This window comes from Pristiophorus japonicus, chromosome 2 (genome assembly GCF_044704955.1).
Source record: "Pristiophorus japonicus isolate sPriJap1 chromosome 2, sPriJap1.hap1, whole genome shotgun sequence".
Classification (NCBI taxonomy): Eukaryota; Metazoa; Chordata; class Chondrichthyes; family Pristiophoridae; genus Pristiophorus; species Pristiophorus japonicus.
Genome location: NC_091978.1, coordinates 33,711,051 through 33,730,049, shown reverse-complemented (window position 1 = coordinate 33,730,049; position 18,999 = coordinate 33,711,051). Strand labels below are relative to the sequence as shown.

The window sequence follows — 18,999 nt, the reverse complement described above, 5'->3', positions numbered from 1 at the left end:
ATATTTATTCAGAATTAATAAACTGCCCTTCAAAAACATATAAAAAATTCAAATTGACCACAATATGATTAGATGGTTATTAAGATTTTAAACCATCTTAAAAGCACTCAAAAATTATTTCAAAGCTCCCATGAACTTGAAGCAGCCTTTTATGAAAAGTCCTCCAAATTACAAAATAGCTTCCATACCGCTGGGTTAAGGTGAGTGCAGCTTCTTTCCAGTGATTTTTTGGGCGAGCGATCTTTTGGGCGATATATGGGCGAGATGCCGAAAGTAACGATCGCCGATATTCTGGGCTGTTTCTGGCCGTTAGTTTCCATTCTATACAGTCTTCTGGGTGGTGCACGATTGATGACGTCATAATAAAAAATATATATATGGGCGGGTGGCTTGGCTAATTCTCGACGTTAACTTTATGCCGAAACTAACGCTGGCAATAAATGGGCGATAATTGGGTGTTAGTTTCCATTTTTATGGAAATATGGGCATTAGACTAAATCTCAGCGGTTAAATGGGTGGTAGCGGGGCGAAACCGATGGAAAGTCTAACCCATAGATCTTTAGAAGATGAAAGTACAGAAAAGAAACCATCAGAAAAGAGGCAAATGGGATTTTGGGTTTCGTATATTGCATTGAATACGAAGTAAGAAAGTGTCACTGAATTTGTAGAAGACTTTGGTTCGGCCATAGTTGGAGAATTGGAAAGATATTAGGATCATTAGAATGCTACCGGTTATAGTTATAAAGGGAGGCTCAAAAATAACAACTTTTCCCAATTTAACACAAAAGCTAAAGGGGGACCTAAATTCAAAATTCTGTTTTTTTGGGAGGGCAAATAGTGAACCATGGTTTCTACGGAATAGTAAATCAGTAACAATCAACTAAAAGTCAGAATCATAGAATCATCCAGCACAGAAGGAGGCCATTTGGCCCATTCTGCCGGCTCTTTGAACATAAGAACATAAGAAATAGGAGCAGGAGTGGGCCACCTGCCCCCTCGAGCCTGCTCCACCATTCAATAAGATCATGGCTGATTTGTCCAAAGAGCTGTCCAATTAGTCCCATACCCCAGCTTTTGTACACCATCCTGCAAATTGTCCTCGTCACGTCCATGTCCAATTGCATTTAGAAAGTTCCTGTGACATCTGCTTTCACCACCCTTTCAGGTAGTGCGTTCCACATCTTAACAACCCTCTTAATGAAAATACCCTCATTTCCTCTCTAGTTCATTTGCCAATGATTTTAAAACTATGACCTTTGGATACCGACCCACTTGTCAGAGGAAACAGTTTCTCCCTACATTCTCTATCAAAACCCCTCATAATTTTGAATATCTCTAATAGGAATCTCTTTCACCTTCTCTGCTCTAAGGAGAACAACCCCAGCTTCTCCAGTCTATCCACATAACTGAAGTCAACTCATCCCTGGAATCATTCTCGGAAATCTTTTCTGCACCCTCTCTGAGGTCTTCACATCCTTCCTAAAGCGGGTGCCCAGAACTGGACACAATACTCCAGTTGAGGCTGAACAAGTGTTTTATACAGGCTCTTCATAACTTCCTTGCTCTTCTACTCATTGCCTCTAATTATGAAGCCCAGGATCCAGTGTATGTGGCACTTTGAGACATTTCAACATTATAAGACATGTAAGTATTATTATTAACATTGTACGGGTTATAACTTTGGACGTTGTGCTCAAGTCTTGCATAAAAACAAATAGTCTGTGATAAGAAGCAAAAGAGACAATAATGAAAATCGTCTGGAAACAGCGGGGAAAAAAAACCCAAAACTGTAAATATTATGATATTCCATTACTAAAATATCATTGTATTGCTTGCACTGACATAGTAAAATATGGGACCTGAGGAAAGACTACTACAGTCTCAAGTCTAGATTTTCCAATTAGCAAGTTTTAATATCAGCAATTACCACCAACATCAAAAGAACATTCTCTGATACCCACATCCTAACTCGCACCGAGCCCCGTTCACCCATCACCCCTGTGCTCGCTGACTTATATTGGCTCCTGGTCCGGCACTGACTCGATTTCAATACTCTCCACATAACTGATGTCCCTTTCCCTGGTATCATCCTGATAACCCTCCTCTGCAGCCTCTCCAAGGCCTTGACATCCTTCCTAAAGTGCGGTGCCCACAATTGTACACAATACTCTAGTGGAGGCCTAACTAGTGATATGTAAATGTTTAGCGTGACTTTTATTTTGTATACAATGCCCCTATTTACAAAGCCAAGTATCCAATACATGTTCTTAACTGCCTTATCAACTTGCCTTGCCAGCTTCAAGCATTCCCTCTGCTCTTGCACACCCCCATCCCCATCCCCCCACCCCCGCCTACCCACCCCTCAAAATAGTACCACTTTGCCTCTCCTTGTTGTTCATCCTAAAGTGCTTCACATCATACTTATCCGCATTAAACTGCATCTGCCATGTGTCAGCCCATTTCACCAGTCTGTCTATGTCCTTCTGATCTCTTCTACTATCCTCTTTACTATGTTGTCAAGTTTTGTATCATCCGCAAACTTCGAAATTGTACTCCCTATACCCAAACCCAGGTCATCCAAACCCAGGTCATATACAAGATGGTCATTGGAAAAATGAAGGGAGAATTCAATAGACATTTTTTTTTAATCACACAGCGTTATTAGAGCATAGAATGCTCTACCACAAGTGGCTATTGAAGTGCTGCAACCATTTAAAGGAAATGAAGTAAAAGGATCCAGAGAAAGGTCTGGGAACTGGGTTTAGAATGGATAGCCCCATTTGACGAGGGTGCACACACACCAGCATGTTTTTGCTTCTGCAGGGCAATTAAAGACAGTGAAAGGAAACCAGCCTACTGCTTGCATACGTTCTATTATACCTGTTACCTGGGGACAGAGAGGAGAGAAATACTTTTCCTACCCGCCGACACAAAATCTCTCCTTGTGTTTCACTCATTTTGCCAGTAGCAGGGATGGTGCGACAGGAACTTGGTGCGAGATATAATTTGCAAAGTCGAACACTAATTTCCCAGCACATGTGCCATCCCTTGCACAAATTTCACAGGGTTTGAGACAAACTAACCTGATATGAGTTTGCACCAGTGTCCCGAGAAATTTGTACGAGCCTGTACGAATCTGGCGTTTGTGCAGATTTCCACACGTACAGCATGGCTCAGCCTTCGAAATGTACAAAGAGCATCTAATACCCGGTTTGAAACTGACTAGTGATATGTAAATGTTTTTTCATATCAACAGAAGGACCCAATGATCAAGATATTTTCATGTAAGAGGGGTCATCTAATGCAATAAACTTAAAAGGCTTGTAAGACAGCAAGTAAAGTATGCAGATTCGCTCAATACCTAACCGCATTCTCGCTTGCCCCACTCCTCAAGAAACATATCCTTGGGACAATATAAAGAAATACTTGCATTTATATAGTGCCTTTCAATTCCTCAGGAAGTCCCAAAGCGCTTTACAGCCAACAAAGTATTTTTGAAGTGCAGTCACTGTTGTAATGTAGGAAAGGCGGCAGCCAATTTGTGTACCGCAAGCTCCCACAAACAGCAATGTGATAATGACCAGATAATCTGTTTTGGTTATGTTGATTGAGGGACAAATGTTGGCCAGGACACCGGGGATAACTCCCCTGGTCTTCTTCAAAATAGTGCCATGGGATCTTTTACGTCCAACTGAGAGCGCAGACGGGGCCTCGGTTTAATGTCTCATCTGAAAGACGACACCTCCGACAGTGCAGCACTCCCTCAGCACTGCACTGGAGTGTCAGCTTAGGTTTTTGTGCTCAACGTTTTGGAGTGGGATGTTTAAGTAGGCGGTAATACTTTAGCACATGCCTCTGATATATGAAGGATCTTATCGTATGCATGTCGCCTACTGAGAGTAAGAATGTTTCACTAACAATCTTAATCATTTGTAGAGGAACTCACTGAATGTTATGGTTTGTATGTGAGTTGAGTTTGTATGAACATTAATAGCAGTTCTGTATATTTAAAAAATCATATTCCTTCAACTGTAATAAATGATACCCCATAACATAAATTACCACATCACACACACACTCACCGTTTAGTTTCCATTTAGCATGTATTTATTCTGCAACTTTATCAGCACTGCCAAGCTGTTTTTGCTGGACTTCCTGGGAATTTTATAAACCTACCCAGAGCTTATTTAAATGTACAAAGTGTGAACAGACCCTCCTGGACATCTTTCAAAATGTTTCAAGTTCCATACCTGGGAGCTGAGGTCCAAGCTCTCTGCTGGAGCTGACAATCTAATTACAGCTCAGCAGCACTAATCCAACACTCCCAGCACAGTACTGAGGGAGTGCTGCACTGTCGGAGGTGCCGTCTTTCAGATGAGATGTTAAACCGAAGCCCCGTCTGCTCTCTCAGGGTGATGTAAAAGATGCATGGCACCATTCCTTTTATTCCCGGTGTCCTGACCATTTATCCCTCAACAAACATCACCTAAAACAGATTATCTGGTCATTATCACATTGCTGTTTGTGGGAGCTTGCTGGGCACAAAATGGCTGCCGCGTTTTCTATATTACAACAGTGACTAACAACACTTCAAAAGTATTTCATTGGCTGTAAAGTGCTTTGCTATGTCCTGAGGTCATGAAAGTCACAATATAAATGCAAGCCCTTCTTTCTTTCTGTAAATGCAACACGTTATTAATGACTCACATTACTAATCAATCAGATCAATCACTACAATATATAATGGCCTGCAATTTGCACTCAGTGGTGACGCGATGGTGCTCGCCGCCGATCTCGAAGAAAAGTGCCCACAAAGATCTTATGATCTCTGTGGCGAAAACTTTAGCTTTCTCAATGTTAAATTAATTGTAGTGCTGTCAAAAGGGGATTCCAGAGCAGCAATGATGTCATCAAGTTATCTAAACAGCCAATTGCATTGAAGAAGTCTCACAGACAGCAAACCAGGAAACAAAAAACACGATTATCCATTCGATTTTAAATATTTTTTACAGAGAGTGAAATAAAGATTGGGACATACACCTGGGCTTAAAGCAGAAGCTGAAATATCATAAACAAACTTTAAAAAAAATGTTTTACATTTATTATTTTTTAAATCTAGTCATTTTTATCATAATGGAGAAATTTGACATTCTACAAATGTAACATTATTTGTTCAGGGCCAGAAAGGTTGCTCAGCAGGTCAATACACCGTTAAAATCCCAGTTACATTTATTCCAACAAGGCGTAACTTTTTATGGGGTGTTTACCGAGGGAAACATAACTCAGAGGGCTAATGACAGCAAATGCTGACAGTTTTGCCCTCATTAGGAACATAGGAACAGGAGTAGGCCATTCAGCCCCTCGAGTCTGTTCCACAATTTAATGAGATCTTGGCTGATCTGTGACTTAGCTCCATGTACCCGCCTTTGGCCCACATCCCTTAATACCATTGGTTAACAAAAATCTAGCAATCTCAGATTTTAAAATTAACAATTGATCTGTTTGCGGAAGCGAGCTCCAAACTTCTGCCACCCTAATTTCACTCCTGAAAGGTCTGGCTCTAATTTTTAGAGTATGCCCCCTAGTCCTCGAATCCCCAACCAGCGTAATAGTTTCTCTCTATCTACCCTGTCTGATCCCCTTAATACCTTGAAAACTTCGATCAGATCAACCCTTAACCTTCAAAATTCTCGGGAATACAATCTTAATTTGTGTAATCTCTCCTCTCCTTCGAGTCCGGGTATCATTCTGGTAAATCTACACTGTACTCCCTCCAATATATCCTTCCTACGGTGTGGTGCCCAGAACTGCTCACAGCACTCCAGGTGTGGGCTAACTAGCAAAATCCAGGCCAGTGTTCCTTAAAACAAAATAGCACCCACCCCACAGGTACAGGGACAGGAAATTGTGTATCAGTAAGAATGTGAGTGTATAGAGATGGTCCCTTATGTTGTAATGCTTTAATTAAGGAACAATCAGTTATATCCAGACAGAAGTGTGTCAATGTACAAGGTTGACAGAGACTGGGTAGCTGAATGTGAAAGCACATTAAATATAGTTGTTCTTTTTCATTTCATGGTGGCATTATTAGGAACCCTGGATATCAATCTAAACATAACAACAGCAAGTACCAAACCATTTCATGCATCATGTTAACTGACAATGTACGATGTGTGCAGTGTAGCAAGTTACATTGCAACAAAAGTAATTACAATCATAAATAAAAACCTTTAAAATGCTGCCTGTTAGTGGAGTAAAGACCACAAGGTCAAAGCTTGAGTACATCAGAGCACAAGGCTGGCAAATCAGAGATTTCCCAGCAAAAGGTAAAGATATAAAGGCCAGATTTCAAAGCATACGGTAAATGTATGATACATCTCAGAGTACAAGGTACACGTACAGTACATCTCCGAGAATAAGGTAAATATACAGTATATTTCAGAGCACAACGAACATGTACGGTATATCTCACAGAGTACAAGATAAATGTATGGTACATCCAGAACACAAAATAACCGACTCCATCACACTAGCAGCAGAAGTACTGCTTCCCTCGCCATGTAACTCATCAAATGTTGCCAAGCAACATTGTGGTTTTGGTTGCTACAACGCTACCTTTCAATTTGGCTGGGCTGGGAGGGGCAGTCAAGTGAGGTTGTTCGCTGGGATCTCCACCAGCCCCTTCACCGTCATTCTTACCTTAAACACTTATTCCTGTGACAATGAGCAACCCATCTTGACATCCTCTCTGCTGCATGCTCAACGCTCCATGACACCTACCAGCCTTTGTTCCATGAGTTTCCCAGATTTGGGTATGGTTATGTTACTGGGCTATTAATCCAGAAAGGCCTGGTCTAATAATCTAGTCGGACGTGTGCTCAAATCCCACCGTGGCAGGTTGAGAATGTTAATTCAGTTTTAATAAAAAGCTGGTATCAGCCTGAGTGACCATGAAAGCGGTTAGATTGTCGTCAAACCGGCTGTCCTTACCCGGTCTGGGGTATGTGTGACTCATACCAATCCCTTATTAACTGCCCTCTGAAGTGCCCTAGCCAGCCACTAGTCTAGTAACCCAACCTCTACACTACCGTACCCTTTCAATTGGAGGAAGAAACTGCATCCGTCTTCCAGGAGGAGGGGAAATGGAACCTTGATCCCTGCTGGTTGTGATATTTACTGTAACATTCTCAACAATATTCTCATTCCAGCTGCTTCAAAACTGCAGGGAAAACACAGGTAACAACTGACAGTTCTGAGCCAGAGGCAGGAAAAAATACATTATTTTTCTGAGATGAAATCTGTAGACAAACAGAAAGCAAAGATAATAAAATGTCAACATCCCTGTTTGTAGAACAAACGGAAACATTTAATCTTGTGATACCGTATCTGGGCTTGGTACAGATCTGGTTCTCCAGTCCTCTGAGTTCTGAGCTGCGGCGAGTCTGGAGCGAGCAAAGGTAACTCCACCCATCAAGCCCACTCCATCCAGAGTCAAATGTCAAACCAGGCATCAGGGGGTGGGGAGGGGCGGCATCAGAGACCTCCCAAACCCGCGCCCTCTACCACCTAGAAGGACAAGGGCAGCAGGCGCATGGGAACACCATCATCTCTAAGTTTCTCTCCAAGTCACACACCATCCTGACTTGGAAATATGTCGCCGTTCCTTCATCATCGCTGGGTCAAAATCCTGGAACTCCCTCCCTAACAGCACTGTAGGAGTATCTTCGCCACACGGACTGCAGCAGTTCAAGAAGGCGGCTCACCGCCACCTACTCAGGGGCAATTAGGGATGGCCAATAACTGCTGGCCTTGCCAGCGACGCCCACATCCCAGGAATGAATCAAAGGAAAGGCCGTGATTTGGAGCAGTGGAAGTGGGAGACAAAACCATGCCAAACAAATTAATAAGATGGGAGCGGGGGCCGGTGGGGGGGGGGGGGGGGGGGCGCGGTGGGGATGTGGTGGAGGTGCATAACTTTGTACGCATCCACGATAGTCACGTCTTAGTCTAGCCTCCGCACAGTCGTTCTTAACTTAACACTTTTTCCTGTGATAATGAGGAAACCATCTGGACATCTTCTTTGCTGGTTGCTCAATGCTTCATCACATCTACCAGCCCTTGTTCCTCTCTCACTCCCCAGGGTTTGGGCACGGTAGTGTAGTGATAGAAATTCAGTGGCCTAGACTAATAATCCAGAGAATGTCACAGACTGTGGTGAGTCACGACTCAATTTAGCAAAGGGGCCTGAAACAGGCGTTAGACTCCCCCCCCCCCCCCCCCCCGCCCCGAGTTACATAGGCAGTCTGCCAAATGCCTGTTTCAGTCAGGCACCCTGGATGGCTACAGGGCGGCTGAACCAATATCGTGTGCACGCCACACACTATATTGGACCTCTCAGTGCCCATTTCTTGCCTGATTAATCCGAGGCTTTGTCTGGTTCGGGTGAAAGTAAATCTTCTCATGGCATTATTCAAAGACGAGTAAGGAGTTCTCCCGTGTCCTAACCAAAACTTCTCCCACAATCCATACAACCAAAAAGTGTTCTGGTCACTCATTTACCACTTGTGGGATCTTGCTGTGGTAAATTGTCTCCTGTGTTTGGATACATAACAATAATGACTACACTTACTTTGGGACATTACAGAAGTGGCGTAAGGGTGCATTATATATATTTATTTGAAAGCTTGTTCTTTCTCTCTCTTCAGCAGCGTACTCATGCTGAGGAACGGTTGATCTAAGTGACCATTCTTCATGTGTGAGCTCAGACAGTGAGCCCCCAGCAGGGTCATTGACTGTGGAAGGCACCACAGTCAAGCACAATCTGTTCCTTATCTGACCATTTATTTTACGATTGTGTATCATCTATACAGTACTATATATCTAAGTGACAGCTGTGGCTCAGTGGTAGCACTCTCACCTCCTAATTAGATGGTTGTGGGTTCAAGTCCCACTCCAGGGACTTAAGCACAAAAATCTAGGCTGATACTCCAGTGCAGTACTGAGGGAGTGCTGCCTTTCAGATGAGAACATAACAAATAGGAGCAAAGTAGGTCATTTCAACCCTTGTGTCTGCTCTGCTATTCAATACAATCATGGCTGATCTGATCTCTACCTCAACTCCCCATAACCCTTGATTCCCCTATTGTTCAAAAATCTGTCTATCTCTACCTTGAATATATTCAATGACTTAACCTCCACAGCTCTCTGGGGTAGAGAATTCCAAAGATTCACAACCCTCTGAGAGAAGAAATTCTTCCTCATTTCCATTTTAAATGGGCGGCCCTTTGTTCTGAAACTATGCCCCCTGGTTCTAGATTCTCCCATGGGATGAAACATCCTCCCTGCATCTACCTTGTCAAGCTCCCTCAGTATCTCATTCTTCTAAACTCCAATGAGTATAGGCCCAATCTTTCTTCATGACAACTCCTTCATTTCCAGAATCAGCCTCGTGAACCTTCTCTGAACTGTCTCCAATGCAAATATATCCTTCCTTAAATAAGGAGACCAAAACTGTACGCAGTACTCCAGGTGTGGTCTCACCAATACTCTGTACAGATGTAGCAAGACTTCCCTACTTTATACTCTATCCCCCTTGCAATAAAGGCCAACATTCCATTTGCCTTCCTAATTACTTGCTGCACCTGTATGCTAACTTTTTGTGTTTCATGTACAAGGACCCCCAGATCCCTCTGTACCGCAGCACTTTGTAGACTCTCTCCATTTAAATAATAATAATTCGCTTTTTTATTCTTCCTACCAAAGTAGATAACCTCACATTTTCCCACATTATACTCCATCTGCCAAATCTTTGCCCACTCACTTAACCTATCTATATCCCTTTACAGATTATTTGTGTCCTCCTCACAATCTCCTTTCCTACCTATCTTTGTATCATCAGCAAATTTGGCTACATTACACTCGGTCCCTTCATCTAAATCATTAAAATAGACTTTAAATAGTTGAGGCCCCACCACTGATTGCTATGGTGCCTCACTAGTTAGTTTGCCAACCTGAAAATGACCCATTTATCCCAGTTTTCTGTTAGTTAGCCAATCTTCTATCCATGCTAATATATTACCCCCAACCCCGTGAGCTCTGATCTTGTGCACCTTATCGAAAGCTTTCTGTTAATCTAAATACACAACATCTACTGGTTCTCCTTTATCCACCCTGCTCATTACATCCTCAAAGAACTCTAGAAAATTTGTCAAACATGATTTCCCTTTCATAAAACCTTGCTGACTCTGCTTGACTGTATTATTATTTTCTAAATATCCAGCTACTACTTCCTTAATAATGGACTCCAGCATTTTCCCAATGACAGATGTTAGGCTAACTGGTCTATAGTTTTCTGCTTTCTGTCTCCCTCCTTTCTTGAATAGGGGCATTACATTTGCGGTTTTCCAATCTGCTGGGAACGCCCCAGAATCCAGGGAATTTGGGGAGATTACAACCAATGCATCCACTATCTCTGCAGCCAATTCTTTTAAGACCCTAGGATGCCGGCGATCAGGTCCAGGGGATTTGTCCACCTTTAGTCCCATTAGTTTGCCTAGTACTTTTTCTCTAGTGATAGTGATTATTTTAGGTTCCTCCCTCCCTGTAGCCCCTTGATTATCTATTATTATTGGGATGCTTTTAGTGTCTTCTACCATGAAGACCAATACAAAATATTTGTTCAAAGTCTCTACCATTTCCCAGTGTTATCCGCTAAGGGACCAACATTTACTTTAACTACTCTCTTCCTTTTTATATACCTGTATGAGACCTTAAACTGAGGCTCCGTCTGCTCTCTCAGGTGGACGTAAAAGATCCCATGGCATTATTTTGAACAAGAGCAGGGGAGTTATCCCCAGTGTCATGGCCAATGTTTACCCTCAATCAACATAACAAAAACAGACTATCTGGTCATTATCACATTGTTGTTGGTGGGAGCTTGCTGTGTGCAAATTGGCTGCTGTGTTTCCTACATCATCATCATCATCATCATAGGCAGTCCCTCGGAATCAAGGAAGATTTGCTTCCACTCCTGAAGTGAGTTTTTTGGTGGCTGTACAGTCCAATACGAGAGCCATAGACTCTGTCACAAGTGGTACACATAGCTATTGAGGGAAGGGGTGGGTGGGACTGGTTTGCCGCACGCTCTTTCCGTTGCCTGCTCTTGATTTCTGCATGCTCTTGGCTTTGAGACTCAAGGTGCTCAGCGCCCTCTCAGATGCACTTCCTCCACTTACGGCGGTCTTGGGCCAGGGACTCCCAGGTGTTGGTGGAGATGTCGCACTTTATCAGGGAGGCTTTGAGCCTGTCCTTGTAACGTTTCCGCTGCCCAATTTTGGCGTATTTGCTGTGAAGGAGCTCCGAGTAGAGCACTTGCTTTGGGAGTCTCATGTCTGGCATGTGAACTATGTGGCCTGCCCAGCGGAGCTGATCGAGTGTGGTCAGTGCTTCAATGTTGGGGATGTTGGCCTGGACAGGACGCTGATGTTGGTGTACCTGTCTTCCCAGGGCCAGGTACATGGTCCATGTCTCTGAGCCATACAGGAGGGCAGGTATTACTACGACCCTGTAGACCATGAGCTTGGTGGCAGTTTTGAGGGCCTGGTCTTCAAACACTCTTTTCCTCAGGCGGCCGAAGGCTGCACTGGTGCACTGGAGGCGGTGTTGGATCTCGTCGTCGATGCCTGCTGTTGTTGATAGGAGGCTCCCGCGATATGGGAAGTGGTCCACATTGTCCAGGGCCGACCTGTGGATCTTGATGACTGGGGGGCAGTGCTGTGTGGTGAGGACAGGCTGGTGGAAGACCTTTGTCTTACGGATGTTTAGCGTAAGGCCCATGCTTTCATACGCCTCAGTCAATATGTCCTGGAGTTCAGCCTCTGAACGTGTGCAGACGCAGGCATCGTCCGCGTACTGTAGCTCGACGACAGAGGTTGGGGTCTGGCCTGGAGACGACGACGCAGGTTGAACAGGTTCCCACTGGTTCTGTAGTTTAGTTCCATTCCAGCGGTAAGCTTGTTGGCTGTGAGGTGGAGCATGGCGGCGAGAAAGATTGAGAAGAGGGTTGAGGCGATGATATAGCACTGTTTGCAAGAGGCATGCCGGAGCCGGAGTGTCCAATGCTGGAGCACTTAAGGACCCAGTTAAGAGAGCCCTATACAGCCAGCACCTCACAGCTAACCTGGTGTGCCTTGGCGACTCTGAGACGCAGAATGCCCACAGCGCTTGGTCTGCCTTCCAGGCTTCCATAACCAGTGCCTACAAAGAGACGCTCAGTCACTCAACCAGAAAACACCAGGACTGGTTTGATGAGAATGATCAAGAGCTAATAGATCGTGTTTCCTGCAGTATAATGGTGACAACACTTCAAAAGTACTTCAATAGCTGTAAAGCGCTTTGGATGTCCTGAGGTTGTGAAAGGCGCTATATAAATGCAAGTCTTTCGTTCTTTTACTAAAAGATCTTGCGTGAAGAAGCCCTGAACCAGTTCGCACCCATATACCTCATCCTGCAATTGTAGTTAATGTGATACAGTGCTCAGAGTTAACTTTTTCTATTGCACTTAGCTGAAGGAAAAAACATTTGCAGGGCTACGGGGAAAGGGCAGAGAAGCAGGACTAGCTGAAGAGCTCTTGCATAGAGCCGACACAGGCTCGACGGGCCGAATGGCCTCCTACCGTGCTGCAACGATGCTATCATACTGCCATCTCTAAGGTAGCCTCCCATTCGTGTCCGTAAAGTCCATGTTCTTCTAACCTGTTTGCATAACTCTGACAGGAGGGATCAAAAATATTGTTGGGAATCCGATGCCCATGGAAATATGCCCCAGCAAGGGAAAGGAATCAATCTTGAAAATAAGAAATTTGGTGAGAAAAAAAATACCGGTGTGTAAATTGAAAGCGAAAATGGTGCAGTTATATAGCACCATATTGCATTGTCAGGATGTTCCAAAGCACTTCATAAATAATGTATTGCTTTTGGAGAGAAGCCACTGCTGCTATAGGTAATTGTGGTAGCCAATCAGCATAAAGCAAGGTCCCACAGTCAACAGTACATGATTGAGCAGCTTATTTGGTTTTGATAAAGTTGGTTGAGGGAGGAATCTTGGTCAGGACACCAGGAGATCTCCCTGTATTTCTTCAACTAATGCCATGGGAGCTTTTACATCCACCTGAAAAGGTAGAAGGGCTTTGGTTTAATGTTTCATCTGCAAGAGGGCACTTCCGACAATGCAGCACTCCATCAATACTGCACTAAAATGCCAAGCCTGTGCTCAAATCCGTCATCCTTACTCAGAGGCATATGTCCCCCAACTGAGCCAGCACCATAGTGACAGCACTGGATCCACGATTGCTCATGTCCTGGAGATATAGAAGCATAGAAAATAGGTGCAGGAGTAGGACATTCGGCCCTTCAAGCCTGCACCACCATTCAATAAGATCATGGCTGATCATTCACCTCAGTACCCCTTTCCTGCTTTCTCTCCATACCCCTTGATCCCTTTAGCCGTAAGGGCCATATCTAACTCCCTCTTGAATATATCCAATGAACTGGCATCAACAACTTTCTGTGGTGGAGAATTCCACAGGTTAACAACTCTCTGAGTGAAGACGTTTCTCCTCATCTCAATCCTAAATGGCTTACCCCTTATCCTTAGACTGTGTCCCCTGGTTCGAGATTTCCCCACCATCGGGAACATTCTTCCTGCATCTAACCTGTCCATTCCCATCAGAATCTTATATATTTCTATGAGATCCCCTCTCATCCTTCTAAACTCCAGTGAATGCAGGCCCAGTCGATCCAGTCTCTCCTCATATGCCAGTCCTGCCATCCCGTGAATCAGTCTGGTGAACCTTCGCTGCACTCCCTCAATAGCAAGAACGTCCTTCCTCAGATTAGGAGACCAAAACTGAACACAATACTCCAGGTGAGGCCTCACCAAGGCCCTGTACAACTGCAATAAGACCTCCCTGCTTCTATACTCAAATCCCCTAGCTATGAAGGCCAACATACCATTTGCCTTCTTCACCGCCTGCTGTACATGCATGCCAACTTTCAATGACTGATGTACTATGACACCCAGGTCTCGTTGCACCTCCCCTTTTCCTAATCTGACTATGCAACTAAAGAAAAACTTGCATTTCTATAGCACCTTTCACGACCCCAGGGTGTCCCAAAGCACTTTACAGCCGATTAAGTACTTTTGGAGTGTAGTCACCGTTGTAATGTGGGAAATGCAGCAGCCAATTTGCACACAGCAAGCTCCCACAGCCACGTGATCATGACCAGATAATCTGTTTTTTGCGCCGTTGAGTGAGGGATAAATATTGGCCAGGACACTGGGAACAACTCCCCTGCTCTTCTTCGAAATAATGCCATGGGATCTTTTACAGCCACCCGAGAGAGCAGACGGGACCTCGGTTTAATGCCTCATCCGAAACATGGCGCTTCCGACAGTGTAGCGCTCCCTCAATACTGTGCTGGAGTGTCAGCCTAGATGTTTCTGCTCAAGAGTCTGGAGTGAGACTTGAACCCACAACACTTAAAAAAAAGTTAAGAAAAAAAGTTTCACATCATCTGCTGGAGTATGTGACTTTACCCAGTGACCAAAAGGACAGACATTTTCCTCAGGGTAGTCAGTGCTATTCTTGGGGTGCAATTATACAATCAGTTGCTGCCAAGTTGGTGGTGTGAGAGGGACACACAAGAGTGCCAATCGGGAGTTCTGAGTTGTCTGAGGGAGAGGTCCGATAGACTGGTCGGGCCGCTGCGGCATGGAGTGAGAGCTGGGCTTCCGAAAGGGCTCAGTCCGCCCTGCCGCGTCTGCACATTATGTAAAACGTGGACCTGCTGTAAAGCACTGTCACATTCACAGCCTGCTAGTGCCAGGAGCCTGCCAAACAAAAAAAAACCCTGCTGGCACACAGAGCATTATCCCCTTCAGTGATTATTTGTAAATATTTATAGAAACACACTGAAACCACCCAAATGGAAAGATAAAACACACAAGCCTCCCCCCCTCCTGCATAACTTGATACCTGATTTAGTTATTGTGGTCTGGAAACTCTTTAGTCTACACAGTTGGGGGGAGGAGAGGCTAACAGAGATTACAAAGGGAATCTGGAGCAATGCTTTCAGACCTGAAGCCCCCGGCAACAAACCGATTGATTGGTTCAGGGACGCGCCAGTCCTCCTGTATGAATGGGCTGGAGTCTTGTCTGCCTCTCCCCCAGCTCCATACAATTTGCTCTCCACAAGCCCTTTCTTCGCCCTAAAAATCTTCTCCATACAAGGCATTGTTTTTGGGAGGAGATTTCCACAGGCATGAATCTGGGTAGAGAGAGGAAGTGTCTTCCCTTCCCCGTTTACAGAATAATCCACACGCCCTAAATGGGCAATAACCCGGACTCCACATCGCCTTGCCCGTGAGAGCAGCCCATGCCATGCATCGCCCGCGGGCCGCTCGGACAGGGTTTTTTTTTCTGTTGCAGCATTGAACGCAGACTTGCACCATTTCATTGTCTCCTCTTTGCAGAAGTTTTCGCCCGAAACAGACGCATTTGAATATTAAAGAAACCGCGTTTTAAATCAGCAAAGCGAGAATGAAAAGTTTGCTTTTAAAAACATTATTTTTTTTTAAATGAATACAAATCGCCAGAATAATTCAGCGTGGGATTTTTTTTTGTCCTCGGTATATCTACAGAGCTTTTTTTTTCTTTGGTTAGGGCTACAGAATGAAATAATCACAAAAGCGAAAAAAAGTCAAAATAGCTCAAATATGCATTTCATCGTCAATTTCACGTAATTAACTACAGATACAGATATATATATTTAAAAACTCACCAAATGGCAATTCGTCTGTATCCTCAGAGCTAAATAAGTCGTTGTTTTTGTTTTCAAACAGTAGTTTTGCTTAAATATAAATGTGCTTTTGCTGTATGCGCGGTCTGCAATGGGCGTGGGTCTCCAGACCTGGGTTTGACAGAGGTGCGAGGGATACTCGCCAGCCCGGTCCCAGTAACAGACAGGGTCACTCTCAGCAATACACCGTCAGACACAAGGATCAAGGTTGCACTTCCAGCTTGCTGCTATCAGTTTTTGAATTCTGCACCTTAAATTGTGGCTCTGGGCTTTTAAGAAGGTTGGGGCTTCTTATACTTTCCCTCTTGCTCCTGCTTAATATCTGCACATGTTGGTTGTAGATATTGCTTTTTGTTTTTTGAAGGGGGGAGTTCGAGGGGGCGGCTAGAAGCCTTGCTGCTGCTTCGGATGCTGATGAAGACTTGCATGCACGTCGCACACGAACTCGCTGCGCTCCGCTCCGCTGCTGAAGCAGCCAGCGTCAGCAAACAGGAATGTTCTGTGTGGCTCAGCGGAGAGAGAGAAAGAAATGTGCCAACATTTATAGGTTCGCGTCCCCTCACACCCTGGAATGCAGCAGAACACGTCTTCTGTGTACAGGCTTTGAGATGGGAGTTTGTGATTACATCTGCTCATTTATTTAATAGGCATCCCTACATTTCAACATCACCGAAACAGATGGACCTGATCATTATCACATTGCTGTTTGTGAGAGTTTGCATGTGCGCAAATTGGCTGCCGCGTTTCCCACCATCCATTGTCATCATCATAGGCAGTACCTCGGAATCAAGCAAGACTTGCTTCCACTCTAAAAATGAGTCCTTAGGTGGCTGAACAGTCCAATACGAGAACCACAGTCCCTGTCACAGGTGGGACAGATAGTGGTTGAGGGAAAGGGTGGGTGGGACAGATTTGCTGCACGCTCCTTCCGCTGCCTACGCTTGGTTTCTGCATGCTCTCGGCGACGAGACTCGAGGTGCTCTTTCTGTGCTGTACGATTCTATGAGCTGCGGGTCGCCACAAATTGTGGGATTATTTATGCTCGCCCTCAACCTCCCCATGAGTTTAAAGAAATTTCTGCAATTGCACATGAATCACCAATGAAGCTCACTGTAGAAACTTAGGGCTGGTACTTAACGATGTAAGGACCCTTGTATTGATGAGATTTATGTTCTTGCAATGCCACTCAACCTCTCCGGCCCAGAAAGGAAACAACTGAAACTGTGAAGTCCTGCAGGTAGTAAATTGTTAACAGAGGTGGGAGTACAGGTGTCACCCTCGCCTCTGGCCCAGAGGTTGTGGGTTAAAGTCCCACTCCAGTGAGCTGAGCACATAATCTGGGATGGCACTTGTGGAGTACTGAGGGAGTGCAGCACAGTCGGAGGTCTGGTGTGATGTTAAACCGAGGCTCCGCCTGCCCGCTCAGGTGGACATGGAGAAGAGCAGGGGCGTTGTCCCTGTGTCTTAGCCCACATTTGTCCCTTAGTGCTCCTGATTGCTCTCTAGCGACTCCTGCTGGCATGAGCGGGTGTTAGACGGAAGAGGGGCAGGCTCCCCTATGATTCCCCTATGACCATGCTCGCACATGAGGAATGGCCATTTAGACCAAGTACCACAGGCAGCTATGCTCCTGGACCTCTTGCCCCAGTATGAGTCAGGAGAGGAGGAAAATTGTTAAGTATATGAAAGTAAAACCAGCACGAAGAAGGAACTTGCATTTGTACAAGGCCTTTCATGACCTCAGGACGTCCCAAAGCGCTTTACATCCGATGAAGTACATTTTGAAGTGTAGTCACTGTTGTAGTGTAGGAAACGCGGCTGCAGTTTTGCACACAGCAAGCTCCCACAAATAGCACTGAGATCATGACCAAGATAATGTTGGCCAGGTCACGGGGGAGAATTCCCCTGCTCTTCCTAATGCCCTGTCTCTGGCTGAGCGCTCCAGGAATGGAGTGGGAAGCGCCCAGTCGCCATTTTAACCATTAGGCCTGTCATGTCTACCTGCATTGTTCCTTAACAGCAAAGTAAACATTACCTCGGAGGGGGATGTAGCCCCTTTTTAATCAGCCAACAATGAGTCTCAGTGGCTCACCCATCAGAGGTGATGCTGCAATCAGGAACAAAGCTATGACTATCCACTTGTATAATATGCACAAGCTTCCCAATCACAGCAACAACAACTTGTATTAATCTAGCGCCTTTAATGTAGTAAAATGTCAAAGGCGTTATAAAACTAAATTTGCCACCTAGCCACATAAGGGGATATTAGGTCAGATGAAAAGAGGTAGGTTTTAAGGAGCAAAGAAGGAAAGAGAGGTAGAGTGGCGGAGAGGTTGAGGCAGGGAGTTCCAGAGTTTGGGGGCCTGGGCACCTGAAGGCACAGCCACCACTGGTGGAGCGATTAAAATCGGGGATGCTCAAGAGACCAGAACTAGAAGAGTGCATATATCTCGGGGGGGGGTGGGGGGGGGATGTTTGCGAGTCTGGGGGATATTACAGAGATAGGGAGGGGGGAGGCAATGGAGGGATTTGAAAACAAGGTTGAGAATTTTAAAATCGATGCTTAACCGGGAGCCGATGTAGGTTGACAAGCACAGGGGTGACGGGTGAACAGGACTTGGTGCGAGTTAGGGCAGAAAAGCTTTGGATGATCTCTTTAGGCTAAGGATAGGCTATGGGAGGCCGGCCAGGAGTGTGTTGGAATGGTCAAGTCTAGAGGTAACTGTTACGTTTAGAATAACTCCACAAGACTGTATATCTTAAGCTCAAACTGTTGTGACCTTGGTCTCGTTAATGTAACTCCAGAGTGAGGAAGCAGCATGGTAGACTGCCTTTTATATCCGCTTGCCCAGGGTGTGCAGGTGACCCTTGGGCCTCCCACAGGTGCGCCCCCTGGTGGCAAGTCTTACACATTGGTAATGTTTACATACATAACAGTAACAAAGGCATGGATGAGGATGAAATCACGACTTTACAACATACTAGACTCGCCATTTACCTTGCCATTTTAAATGGTCTCACCTGTGCTAGGAAGAGCTGGCCACGCCCCCTAACTGGGTCCTTTACTGGAAATCCACCTTGTAAAAATGTATTCAGTTTTTGGGATGTGGTTGCCGCTGGCAAAGCTGGCATTTATTGCCC

General features: G+C 45.0%; 1 protein-coding gene across 2 annotated transcripts in view; it reads right to left on the bottom strand.

Annotated features, from left to right (window-relative positions):
- The window catches only part of rnf24 (ring finger protein 24), a 173,515-nt gene extending 157,161 nt beyond the window's left edge, over window positions 1-16,354 (bottom strand). For both annotated transcript variants that reach the window (XM_070866823.1, XM_070866827.1), the window contains exon 1: window positions 15,841-16,354. The gene's annotated coding sequence lies outside the window, so the exon portion shown is untranslated. The remainder of the gene's footprint in view (window positions 1-15,840) is intronic.
- Window positions 16,355-18,999: the final 2,645 nt, after the last annotated feature.